The 13,723-nt window shown below is 38.0% G+C and overlaps 1 protein-coding gene across 5 annotated transcripts in view; it reads right to left on the bottom strand.

Moving 5' to 3' along the window:
- Positions 1-13,723, bottom strand: part of ARHGAP42 (Rho GTPase activating protein 42) — a 287,887-nt gene that overhangs the window by 41,825 nt on the left and 232,339 nt on the right. The gene's annotated exons all lie outside the window — the stretch shown is intronic.

Genomic DNA, 13,723 nt, shown 5'->3' with positions numbered 1-13,723 from the left:
TTATCCTTCATTTCATGTTTTTCCAGATGATAGAAGCAAATGTAGTAAGAATAAAACCTTTATTGTGCATCAATAACTAAATTACAAAGCTATTCACATGTTCTTTTTCATGGAATTCTCAAAACATATGAGGTAGAGAGAAAGCTTTATAATCTTCAGATGGCTCATTGAGTTGCTAAAAACTTCATTTTCGTTGTTCTACGCTTGAGAACCAGGATTCTAACACAGATCTCCTGAATCTAGCCCAGTATTCTTTCTACTGCATTTTTTATTATATGCAAAGAATTCAAAATAGTCCACCAAAAATCCCCCAAAGATCCTACATTATGAAATACCAATTTATTTTCATTGCTTTTTCTAGATTTTAAATCTGTTCTAATTTTCTTAACGTTTTGAGCCCAGATCAAATGAGATTACTTCTTTTTTTGAAAAAGGATTTAATTTAAAAATACCAAGTAATACCCTGAGGAAAAATTCAAATATTTTCTTGGTACTATAATGAAAATTTTCATTATATGTGGTGGAGCTATGGTATTTCTTAATATTCTCAAATAATATATGAAAATAATCCAAATCAATAAAAAATTAAAAGTGGATTCCAATAAAGATAGTGGATTAGAAAGAAGTTGGAAGATGGTGGAGTAAGAAGACCCTAAACTCACCTCATCTCATGGACACAACTGGATAACACTCATATCAGTGTAAAAACTCAGAAAATGAAGACTGGGAAAACAAACTCCATAACTAAAGGCAGAGAATAGTCCATATTGAAGAGGATACAAGGGTGGGGACATAGTGGGGAGCAAAACAGAGTGGCCATCTGTGGTCAAGAGGGAGCCACAGGCACGGAGATGGATGAGAAACAGATTCACACACCAGGAAGCTTGCATGAAAAGAGATGAATCCTCATAACATTTGGCATTGAGAGCAAGAGGAGTTTATTTTTTAAAAATATTTTATTTATTTAGTCATGAGAGATGCAGAGACAGAGGCAGAGACATAAGCAAAGGGAGAAGCAAGCTCCATGCAGGGAGCCTGATGTGGGACTTGATCCCAGGACTCTAGGATCACGCTCTGAGCCAAAGGCGGATGCTCAACCGTTGAGCCACTCAGGCATCCCAAGAGGAGCTGAATTTATGGACTTCTTACAAATAAGAGGGACTTAAAACCTGGAATCTTAAAAATCAGCGGGCTCCGTTTTGGAAGAGCCCTGAGGGCAATAGGAAGACGTCCCTTAAAGGGACTATGTGTGTATCTACCCTCCATATACAGGGTAGAATCAGCACCTTGAAAAACACCTGAGGTATACAGTAAGTTATTTAATCATCTCAGAGCATGTCCAAAGGAAAACTCCTCCAAGAACAAAGGAGCTGGCAGGTGCCCCTGCCCCCACCCCCCATCCCTTAGCATATACACATGATCACCTGCAGACACCAGCAGGAAATTCACCACTTGATTTGTTTATACCAAGTCCCACACCCCAGTGCTTTGGCACATCCACCCTTTCCACTCATGCTAACATCAGCCCCAGCACTGCAGGCTGCCCCTCTCAGAAATTCAGTGCAAAGACACTGCATCTTCCCACCCATGCATTTTGAAAGACTGTAGTTTTGGCAGTAATGGCTGCAGGCCCTGTGGAAGTTTGCAGAGCACCTTGTTAAAACTGCACAACCACTCGCAAGGCTGGGTACTGGAAATTATGGGTTTCATTTCATAAGCAGAGCATACTCTGTTAAAACTACATACCACACCCCAGCCAGGGAAAAAACACTGCAGACAATAAGCAAAAAGAGCCTCTGCAGACAACTGGACTGAGGGGAAAAGGAACCAGAACAAAACAGCAGAGTACATGTAACACACATAGGAGACACCACTTGTGGCATCAGGTTCTAAGGGAACAGGGAAAACTGCACCACAGGGCACTGCAGGACCTCTTCTTCATAAGGCCACTACATTAAAGAACGGGAGACATAGCTCACTTCCCTGACATAGAAAAACAGACACAAGAATTAGGCAAAATGGGGAGACAGAGGAATATATCCCAAATGGAAAAAACAATGCAAAAACGACAGTAAGAGGGATCCCTGGGTGGCGCAGCGGTTTGGCGCCTGCCTTTGGCCCAGGGCGCGATCCTGGAGACCCGGGATCGAATCCCACATCGGGCTCCCGGTGCATGGAGCCTGCTTCTCCCTCTGCCTGTGTCTCTGCCTCTCTCTCTCTCTCTCTTTCTCTCCTCTGTGACTATCATAAATAAATAAGTAAAAGATTAAAAAAAAAAAAAAAAAAAAAACGACAGTAAGAGACCTAACAGAAATGCATAAAAATAATATGCCTGACAGATTTTTTTTGTTTATTTATTTTTTATTGGAGTTCAATTTGCCAACATATAGCGTATCACCCAGTGCTCATCCCATCAAGTGCCCCCCTCACTCAGTGCCCTTCACCCAGTCACCCCCACCCCCCACCCACCTCCCTTTCCACCACCTCTTGTTTGTTTCCCAGAGTTAGGAGTCTCTCATGGTCTGTCTCCCTTTCTGATATTTCCCATTCATTTTTTCTCCTTTCCCCTTTATTCCCTTTCACTATTTTTTATATTCCCCAAATGAATGAGACCATATAATATTTGTCCTTCTCTGATTGACTTATTTCACTCAGTATAATACCCTCCAGTTCCAACCATGTCGAAGTAAATGGTGGGTATTTCCTGACAGAGAATTTAAAGTAATGTCATAAAGACACTCACTGCACTTGAGAAAAGAATGGAGAATATAAATGAGGCCCTTAACAAAGAGATAAAAAAGAACAAATCAGAAATGAAGAAAAAAATAAATAAAATTAAAAATTCACAAGATGGAATGAACAGTAGGCTAGAGGAAGCAGAGGAATGAATGAGCAACTTGAAAGAAAAATAATTATACAAAATGACAACAGACTCAGGGAACTCAGTGACTTCATCAAATGTAATAACATTTGCATTAAAGGATTCCAGAATAAAAATAAAAGGGGTCAGAAAATTTATGTGAAGAAATAATAGCTAAAAATTTCCAAATCTGGAAAAGAAAATAGATATCCAGATCCAGGAGGCAGAGATCCCCCCGAAAATCAACCCAAGGAAGTCAACGTCAAGACACATAGTAATTAAAATGGCAAAAAGTAGTGATAAAGAATTTTAAGAGCAAGAGAAAAGAAGATAGTTACATATAAGGGAACTGTCACAAGGCTGTGAGTGGATTTTTCAGCAGAAACTTTAGAGGTCAAAAGAAGGTGGCATGATATATTCAAAGTGCTAACAGGAAATAATATCAGCCAAAAATGGTTGATTTAGTAATATTATCATTCAGAATGGGAGAGACAGTTTCTCAGACAAACAAGAGTTGAAGTAATTCATGACCACTAAACCAGCTCTACAAGAAACATTAAGGAAACACTTGGAGTGGAAAGGAAAGACCGTAAGTAAGAGAGCATGGAAAGTAGGACACACACACACACACACACACACACACACACACAAATAAGTCTTTCTATAAAAATCAGTGGAAGAATTCAGAAAATAATAGGATGTGAGATCGGATACCATATACCTGAAATATAGGGGAAAGGGTAAGAGGAAAGAATGGGTTCTAATTTAAGCAACCATCAACTGAATATAGACTGCTATATGCAGAAGAGATGTTCTACACAAACCTAATGGAACCTCAAATCAAAACATGGTACCAGATATACAAGAATAAACAGAAAGGAATCCAGGTTTAACACTAAAGTAGTCATCAAACTGTTAAAGAGAGCAAGAGAAAAAAGAAAACTACACAGATGACCACAAAAAAGTAACAAAACGGCAATAAATACATATCTATCAGTAATTACCTTGAAAGTAAATGAAAAAATGCTCCAATCAAAAGATATAGGGTGATGGAATGTGTAAAAAAATAAGCCAATCTGTATGCTGCCTATATGATATTCCTTTCAGAATTAAAGATACATGCAGATTGAAAGTGAGGGGTTAGAGAAATCTTCATCATGCAGAATATCTAACATGCAGAAGGATGTCAGAACAAAACCAGAATAGCTATACGTATATCAGATGAATTAGACTTTAAAACAAAGACTGTAACAAGAGAATAATGACACTGATAATAAAAAGAACAATCCAATGAGGATATAATAATTCTAAATATTTATACACCCAACATAGGAGCACCCAAATACATAAAACAGTTAATAACAAACATAAAGGAACTAATTGATAGTGATACATTAATAATAGAGGATTTTAATACCCTACTTATATCAATGGACAGATCACATTAACAGAAAATCAATAAGAAAACAATGGCTTTGCATGACACACTAGACTAGATGGATTTCCCACACATTCAGAACATTCCATCCTAAAATAGCAGAATAGACATTCTTTTCAAGTACACATGGGATGCATTTCAGAATACATCATTTATTAGGCCACAAAACAAACCTCAACAAACTCAAAGAGATTGAAGTCATACCAGGCATCTTTTCTGACCACAATGCTATGAAATAAAAGATCAACCAAAAGAAAAAAATCTGGAAAGAGCACAAATAGATGGAGGTTAAGGAACATGCTACTTGCACTGTTGGTGGGAATGTGAACTGGTACAGCCACTCTGGAAAACTGTGTGGAGGTTCCTGAAAGAGTTAAAAACAGACCTGCCCTATGACCCAGCAATTGCACTGCTGGGGATTTACCCCAAAGATACAGATGCAGTGAAACCCCGGGACACCTGCACCCCAGTGTTTATAGCAGCAATGTCCACAATAGCCAAACTGTGGAAGGAGCCTCAGTGTCCATCGAAAGATGAATGGATAAAGAAGATGTGGTCTGTGTATATAATGGAATATTACTCAGCCATTAGAAATGACAAATACCCACCATTTGCTTCAATATGGATGGAACTGGAGGATATTATGCTGAGTGAAGCAAGTCAATCAGAGAAGGACAAACATTATATGGTCTCATACATTTGGGAAATATAAAAAATAGTGAAAGGGAATAAAGGGGAAAGGAGAGAAAATGAGTGGGAAATATCAGGGAAGGTGACACAGCATGAGAGACACCTAACTCTGGGAAACGAACAAAGGGTAGTAGAAAGGGAGGAGGGCGGGGGGTGGGGGTTAATGGGTGACAGGCACTGAGGGGGGCACTTGACGGGAGGGGCACTGGATGATATGCTATATGTTGGCATACTGAACTCCAATTAAAAATAATTTAAAAATTTAAATAAAATAAAATAAATAAATAAAAAGAAGTGAAATAAAGGAGCAAAGGTAAAAGAAATGAAAGAGAGTAAACCAAGAAACTGTTCACTACAGAGAGCAAATTGATGGCTACTGAAGGGAGGATGGGTGGGAAGATGGGGGAAATAGGTGATGGGGATTAAGAGTACACTTATCTTGATGAGCATTGAGTAAATATGGAGCTGTTGAATCACTGTATTGTATATCTGACACTAATATAACACTGGATGTTAACTACACTAGAATTAAAATTTAATACGTAATAATAAAATGAAAAGATAAAAAATAAAAATAAAAAAGATGGAGGACTAAACATTCACGTAATTCAACACCAATTCAGAGATAAAAATATGTATCAAAAAATTGTTCTAACAATACACAAAAAATTTTTAGGAAATCCTAGACATAGAAAACCACTGATACCTTCCAGGTTTGAGAAATCTATGGTCCAAAAAAGTAGAAGTAGTGAACTAAGAAGAGACTTATTATGTGATATTAGATTAAAGAAAAAAAGTAACCAACAGGATAGTATGACCCAATTTCTTAACATGCAATATTCGAGGGTATGACTGTTTCTATTTTCCTGGGGAAAAAACTTTAGGAAGATCTATGCAAATTGCAAGTAAGAAAGAATACAGAAGGTAGAAATTGTCATTTTTATTCACTGGACTTCAAAAGTTACCAATTTTTAAAAAATACAGTTCTTTAAAACTTTATTTATTTATTTATTTGAGACAGAGAGAGAGAGAGAGAGAGAGAGAGAGAGAGAGAGAGCGCACAAGCAGGGGGAGCAGCAGGCATAGAGAAAGAGGGAAAACAAGGCACCCAGCTGGGTAGGGAGCCCGATGTGGGGCTCGACACCAGGACCCTAGGATCATGACCTGAGCCAAAGGCAGATGCTTAACTGATTGAATCACCCAGGTGCCCCAGTTCTTTTGAACTTAAAAAAAAAAAAATTTAATAGACTGAAACATTTAAAATGTCCATTTTAAAATACATAATGTTAACCCATAAGAACAGATCATTTATTTCTGTGTCCCAGAGCCCTACATCAAGTGAACAGAATTCAGGAATGCTTTGGGTAAACTCAACAATACAAGAATGAATAGTCATTATACAAACATTAGAGTATATTACCTACATGACAGTAAAGCTTCTTTTAGACAGCAAATAGGGATTTTTGCTCCCAATAACCCAAAGGCCAATCATAAATTATACATTCTGGTATCCTAAAATATTTATTGAACGTAAGAAAACAGGTAAATGGAAAGGTAAGGAATCAATTATCTTCAACAACAAAAACTGAGCTAAAAAATATAGCTTTAGGTAAAAGGGAGACACTAGCATTTTATTCATCAATTTTAACTGTAATTTCCAGATATTTGTTTGGTTCTTGAGGTCACATTGTTCAACTTTTCAATAAAGATTAAGAAAAAGAAAATCATTTATTAAAAAAAGTCAATAAAACTTGTCCTTGGCAAAATGATGAAGTAAACCATGTTATCTACATGTATCTATATCTATCGATTGACCCATCAATTGATTGCAGATGTAAACAGAATTCGTTTAAGTATCCACTTGGAGAAGAAGATGCAATAGTCAGGCTATACTGATGGTATAAAGGGATATTTGGCAGCATTACCCTAGTCTATTCTAATAAACCAGTATCACAGGCTCCACAATGAGTAAAATCTTATAGACATTCAGTGTGAATATCACGTCACTCCATGGTTGCCACTGGATGCTGATACTGATGTGTCCCATGATCCTGTCAAGCTCTTTAGCTCTTTTCATAGGACGTGAGTAAATAAGACACTATTAATCAATATCACGGAAGAATATACTCTGCTGGCAGAAAATAATCATGCATTTTTATTTTGTTTCCTCTGAACACCCTTTAGAATCACCTGAAAGAGTATAGAGAAGGTGCTCAGTGCAGAGATAGCAGCCACAATGAATATGGGGTTGCATCTCAGCTCTAGTATTTACTGCTATGTATATTGATGTTTGTGAACTCTGGTTCTTTCATTTATAAAATGAGAGAAATGATAACACATATGTTAAAGTGTTGTAGTAAAATGAAGACAAAGCCATGGGAAGCACTGGAAAACATCAAACAATGGAACAAACCTAATTGAATGCTACTTTCTTTCTCCTTGTGCTCCTATCCATACATCACTGCTATATGAAGAAAAACGGAAGAAATGATAAAATAAGTCAGTTATTAGTTCTTTTTTTGAATAAAGAATTATTTTAGAGAGAGAGAGAGAGAGAGAGAGAGCATACAAGTGGGAGTAGGGGCAGAAGCAGAAGGAGAAATCTTCAAGCAGACTCCCTGCTGAGCACAGAGCCTGATGTGTTATGGGCAGGAGACCCCAGGACCCAGAGATCATGACCTGAGCTGAAATTAGGGGTCGAATGCTCAACCAACTGAACCACCCAGGTGCCACATTCAGTTATTAGTTCTAACCAGATTTAAGAGACAGCAGTTACTTTCTCACTTACTTGTTATCTTACTGGGCATAGTTTTAATCTCTGTGCCTCAGTTTCCTTTTCTATACAGTAAGAATAATAGAAATATCTTCTTCACAGGACGGTTCACAAATGAAATACGTTAACATCTGCAAAGCTCCTAGGATAGTGTTTGCAATATAGTAACTGCCACAGAAGTGCTGGTGACCATCATCATCATCAGCAGCAGCAGCTGGTGGAAAATATAAATATCTGCATATATAAATTACATGAACAAGGCACCACTAGGCATGACTAAAGTCAGTGGGGCTTGAGAAACTGTCTGCCTAGAGGGTTATTTTTCAAAAAAGCATAATATGTTACTTTTTAGATATTTGGAGCCAGAGCAATAATCTATTTCTTGAAACAAATGTAAATCGGTATAACTCAGGCCCTGTAACTTGTCTGGCCACTGAAAAGATAAGTCACATATTACAAAGTGTCTGTATACTTTGATCATATTTCAGTAAATCACAATGGACAAACATATCTTCTCACTGGAACTGAAGAGACTGCAATAGGCTAGGATTACTGCTCATTCACATGGGTTGTCCCTTCCTACAGGATAATCACATCTCTCAGCTCCCTTAAAGACAGGCCTGGCCATATGATAGACACTAGCCAATGAAATATGAATGGAAGTGACAAATGCCATCATCTAGCAGACACTAAGAGTCAATATGATTCTGCCAATTCTGCTGAGGTCTGGGGAGAAGAGGGCAACATGGATTAAACAGGCTACCACATGCTTTGTCTCCCAGTGTCAGGTATAGGAGGCAGTCACAAGGAGGGGTGTTTCTGAAGGACGCTGGGGAAAACTCCTTCTGTAATGGAAAACAAGCAACTTCCCCAAACCATGAAGAGGTTACTACATTTGATGTCAGTGCTAATGAGAAATTAACAAAAATAGGCTCTTTATAGCTTTTTCTTAAAACTTAGTGTTCCACCAAAATAATAAGTGGAAAGGGCCCTTACAAAAACAAGTCACATCTTTCATTAAAGGCTGATAATTTATCATAATTTATCATAACTCTTCTTTAGTAGAGGTCAAGGTACTCCTGCTTCAAAAGTAGAGTAGATCATACCCATCCTACACATGAGAAATACAGATTACTTAATCAGAGCTCAATGCCTGGTTCAGAGCAGGCAGCCAATACGTGTTTATTGATTAATGGTTTCCTAGTTATTGGTTTGTAAGTGGGTTGTGCAAGTACCCCTGCTTCTAGAAGGGTTAGGGCTTATCTAGCATAAGCAAACTTTTGTCATCTCCTCCCCACATGCCCCACTCAGCCCCATGTCTCCCTGCTAAAGAAAGGGCCAGATAGGCAGAATACAACTGCAACCAAATTCCTAGGAATTAAAACCCTGTACTTGGCTTTCAGGCGGTAAAATAAGATAACTTAAAGAACTTTATATATTCAGTCAAAAGTTAAGTGTAAACATTATTTTTTCCTCTGGAAACTATTCAGGGCTAAAGCTTTTATTGAAATCCAAATAAAGTTTCCACAAGGCAGTTTAACAGCATAATAGCTATTAATTTCAAGAGAATTCAAACAACCATGGGGAAAACAAAAAGAATAGTCCTCTATACAGCTAACAAAGCAAAAGTCTTTGTACCTTCAATTTCCTAGTAATTAAAAACCCAGTATGTCCTCACAGATGTAATCTACTTGGCCTAACAGTACCTTCTCAGGGTTGACAAGACAAAGCAACACTTGTTTTTAATTTGTAATTCACTTTTCTAATCTGTCATTTCAGATTAAAAGGCTGCTTATCACAGATAAGTAATATTATACTATCCATGGCTTGAAAGAAACAGAAAAAAGAAATGAGTGCATTTATTGCTGTTTGTGATACTCAGGACCATTTCTCTTTTCCCTAAAGGATGAACAGTTAGTTAACTCTCTACAGCCCTGCTCCAAGCTATTCCTTCTTCTTGCTCTGCCCATGAAAAGCACTTGAGCTAAACTCCTCTTCCTAGGTCTGAAGATGGAAACAAAATTATTTGATCATAGGCATGGTGAAGGATGTGGTAAGGGGGAGGAGGGTGTAATATCGGGACGTCTGAGAACTTTCAGAATTAAACTATCTAAAAAGCAGTATGAGGCTCAAAAAAATTCGTGACAGATGGCAATTGTCTACGATAAGAAGAATGAGATTAATTTTTCTTTACTTTATTGATGGGAAGAATATTTTCCCCCAAGCACACAAGAGGAAAGTCACAGAAGAAACTGAGCAAAAATTAAGAATTTGGGGAAAATTTTCAAAGTATCTTCTGGTCCAGTCATGAGTACATGTGGACACGTACATGACAACTGAAGGCTGAGCGATTGTGATGGTGTGGGAAAATCATGACTTTCATTAGCAAAAATATCATTTGAAAGGACTTCTTTTTTTTTCCATTTACAATTCCTGGAATAAAGTAGGTATAGGATGGAATACTGTTGAACTGAACTGTATGAGAGAATGAGAATATAGTGTCTTTTCTTTCTCAATTCTCACTTCCTCCAACCTAGGGTAGAAGGACCAGCTGGAAAACAGCTACACAAAACATGTTTGAGTGCGGACGAGGCTCAGGGCACCAACAAAGAATGCCAGAATAAGCAAACTTAGGAAAAATGAGAACTACCTCTGTCCCTGTTAACAACTAGTCCCAAGAGGGAGGTTTTGGGACACAAAAGGTATGTCACAAAAGATAATCTGTTTCAAACAGCGTGGTACTGACTCAAAAACAGACACATAGGTCAGAGAACGGAACAGAAAGCCCAGAAATAAACCCATAACTATATGGTCAATTACTATTTGAAAAAGGAGGGAAGAACATGCAATGGGAAAATGTCTCCTCAACAAATGGTGTTAGGAAAACTGGATAGCAACATACTAAAGAATCAAACTGGACCACTTCCTTACACCATACACACAAATAAACTCAAAATTGATTAAGAACCTAAATGTGAGGTTGAAACCACAAAAATCCTAGAGGAGAGCTACTACCTGTGCTACTACCAATATCGGCTGTAACAACATTTTTTTTGGATATGTCTTCTGAGGCAAGGGAAATAAAAGTAAAAATAAACTACTAGGACTACATCAAAATAAAAAGTTACTGCATTATCGAATATTAGATGACTGTACATTTCAGGGTCCACTTCTGGGTTCTCTATGTGTCTGTTTTTGTGCCAGTACCACACTGTCTTGGTGACCACAGCTTTGTAGTACAACCTGAAATCTGGCATTGTGATGCCCCCAGTTATGGTTTTCTTTTTTAAAATTCCCCTGGCTATTCGGGGTCTTTTCTGATTCCACACAAATCTTAAAATAATTTGTTCTAACTCTCTGAAGAAAGTCCATGGTATTTTGATAGGGATTGCATTAAACGTATAAATTGCCCTGGGTAACATTGACATTTTTACAATATTAATTCTGCCAATCCATGAGCATGGAATATTTTTCCATCTCTTTGTGTCTTCCTCAATTTCTTTCAGAAGTGTTCTATAGTTTTTAGGGTATAGATCTTTTACCTCTTTGGTTAGGTTTATCCCTAGGTATCTTATGCTTTTGGGTGCAATTGTAAATGGGATTGACTCCTTAATTTCTCTTTCTTCAGTCTCATTGTTAGTGTATAGAAATGCCACTGATTTCTGGGCATTGATTTTGTATCCTGCCACGCTACCAAATTGCTGTATGAGTTCTAGCAATCTTGGGGTGGAGGCTTTTGGGTTTTCTATGTAGAGTATCATGTCATCGGCGAAGAGGGAGAGTTTGACTTCTTCTTTGCCAATTTGAATGCCTTTAATGTCTTTTTGTTGTCTGATTGCTGAGGCGAGGACTTCCAGAACTATGTTGAACAGCAGTGGTGAGAGTGGACATCCCTGTCTTGTTCCTGATCTTAGGGGAAAGGCTCCCAGTGCTTCCCCATTGAGAATGATATTTGCTGTGGGCTTTTCGTAAATTGCTTTTAAGATGTCAATCGGAGAAGGACAAACAGTGTATGTTCTCATTCATTTGGGGAATATGAATAATAGTGAAAGGGAATATAAAGGAAGGGAAAAGAAATGTTGGGAAATATCAGGAAGGGAGACAGAACATAAAGACTCCTAACTCGGGGAAACGAACTAGGGGTGGTGGAAGGGGAGGAGGGCAGGTGTTGGAGGGGAATGGGTGACGGGCACTGAGGTGGACACTTGACGGGATGAGCACTGGGTGTTTTTCTGTATGTTGGTAAATTGAACACCAATAAAAATTAATTAAAAAAAAAAAAGTTACTGCAGTGCAAAAGACAATAGCCGACAAAACTAAAGGGCAACCTACTGAATGGGAGGTGATATCTGCTAATGACGTATCTGATAAAGGGTTAGTATCCAAAATATATAAGAACTGATGCAACTCAACACCCAAAAAACCAAATAATCCAATTAAAAAATAGGCGGAAGACATGGACAGACATACCTCCAAAGAAGTCATACAGGTGGCCAACAGACACATGAAAAGATACTCCACAGCACTCATCATCAGGGAGATGCAAATCAAAACCACAATGAGATATTGCCTCATCCCTGTCAGAATGGCTAACATCGAAAATACGAGAAACAACACCTGTTGGCGAGGATGTGGAGAAAAAGGAACTCTTGTGCACTGTTGGTGGGAATGCAAACTGGTGCAGCCACTGTGGAAGATGGTATGGAGGTTCCTCAGATAATTAAAAATAGAACTACCCTATCATCCAGGAATTGCACTACTGAACATTTACCCCCCCCCCCCAAAAAAAAAATACAAAAACATTCATTCGAAAGGATACATGCACCCGCCCTCATGATTATTGGAGCATTATTTACAGTAGCCAAACTATGGCTACTGTAGCCCAAGTGTCCATCGATAGATGAATAGATAAAGAAGTAGTGGTACATATACACAATGGAATACTGCTAAATCATAAGAGAGAATGAGATCCTGACATTTTTAATGACTTGGATGGAATTAGAGAGTATAATGCTAAGTGAAATCAGTCAGTCAGAGAAAGACAAATATCATATGATTGAATTCATTTGCGGAATCTAAGAAACAAAACAAAGTAGCAAAGGGAAAAAGTGAGAGAAAGAGAGAAACCAAGAAACAGACTCTTAACTATAGAGAACAAACTAAAGGTTACCAGAAGACACTTGAGAGGGGGAATCCGTGAAACAGGTGACAGCTATTAAGAGTGCACTTGTAGGGGGATCCCTGGGTGGCGCAGCGGTTTGGCGCCTGCCATTGGCCCAGGGCGCGATCCTGGAGACCCGGGATCAAATCCCACATCAGGCTCCCGGTGCATGGAGCCTGCTTCTCCCTCTGCCTGTGTCTCTGCCTCTCTCTCTCTCTCTGTGACTATCATAAATAAATAAAAATAAATTAAAAAAAAAAAAAAGAGTGCACTTGTGGTAATGAGCACTGAATGAAGAGTGCACTTGTGGTAATGAGCCCTGGATGATGTATGGATTTACTGGATTTATTGAATCACTATATTATACACTCGAAGCCACTATAACAGTGTATGTTAACTAAACTGGGATTAATATTAAAAAATATATATATAAGTAGCCACCCTCCCCCCCAAAAAAGAAAAAAAAAATACAACTACCCTACAATCCAGTAATCACACTACTGGATATTTACTGAAAAAATATAAAAACACTAATTCAAAGGGATACATGTACCCTATATTTACTACAGCATTATTTACAATAACCAAGTTATAGAAGCAGCCCAAGTGTCCATCAGTAGATGAAAGAATAAAGATGTGAGATATACATATATATGATGGAAGTAATAACTCAGACATAAAAAAACAATGAAATCTTGCCATTTGCAATGATATGGATAGAACTAGAGAGTATAATGCTAAGCAAAATAGAGAAAGACAAATACCATATGATTTCACTCATATGTGGAATTTAGGAAAAAA

This window comes from Vulpes lagopus, chromosome 15 (assembly GCF_018345385.1).
Source record: "Vulpes lagopus strain Blue_001 chromosome 15, ASM1834538v1, whole genome shotgun sequence".
Classification (NCBI taxonomy): domain Eukaryota; kingdom Metazoa; phylum Chordata; class Mammalia; order Carnivora; family Canidae; genus Vulpes; species Vulpes lagopus.
This window is presented reverse-complemented; position numbering and strand designations above follow the sequence as displayed.